Source organism: Seriola lalandi, unplaced genomic scaffold, assembly GCF_002814215.2.
Source record: "Seriola lalandi dorsalis isolate HSWRI2012SDOR001 ecotype SW California unplaced genomic scaffold, Sedor1 jcf7180002053581, whole genome shotgun sequence".
In the NCBI taxonomy this organism is placed as follows: Eukaryota; Metazoa; Chordata; class Actinopteri; order Carangiformes; family Carangidae; genus Seriola; species Seriola lalandi.
The window spans coordinates 2,141-2,661 of record NW_019524134.1 but is presented as its reverse complement, the minus strand read 5'-3'; positions in this window follow the sequence as shown (position 1 = coordinate 2,661).

Below are 521 nucleotides of genomic sequence, written 5' to 3'. Positions count from 1 at the left end.
TTTTTACAAAGGCTGAATGATTGTGTTCCCTTGGTTACGCACCGGCCGTGACCCAGGCCACGACCCAGGCCACAGCCCGAGATCCTGAAGCTCGGTCTTCATCCACAGCTCCAGCTGAGCTGCCGGGATTATAATTAGTATTGATTGAATAGTTAGTGTGGAAATACTTTGATAGAATAAAAAGATTATAGCAGAAAGATTATACATGCTGTATATTCACCACTGTCCTCAGACGTAAGCACTTTGTGTGCAGAGGTGTGAGCACGACTCGCTCTGGGTCCAGACTGTAAACATGACGACGTCATGGCGACATGTGAAGAGCTCGTGAAACGATATGAGCATTAAGCAGATGTGTAATTGAATATCAGCTGGACACTAAAACAGAAACGACCTGCAGTTGCTCCTGTTTCCTTCAGCAGGTGGGAGGGGCACAGGTGTTTTCCTCTTAGCACCTGGTGAGGCTAAAAACAATGACACTTTATATGTAACTGTAGTTATCACATCATATAGTGACATGAGCA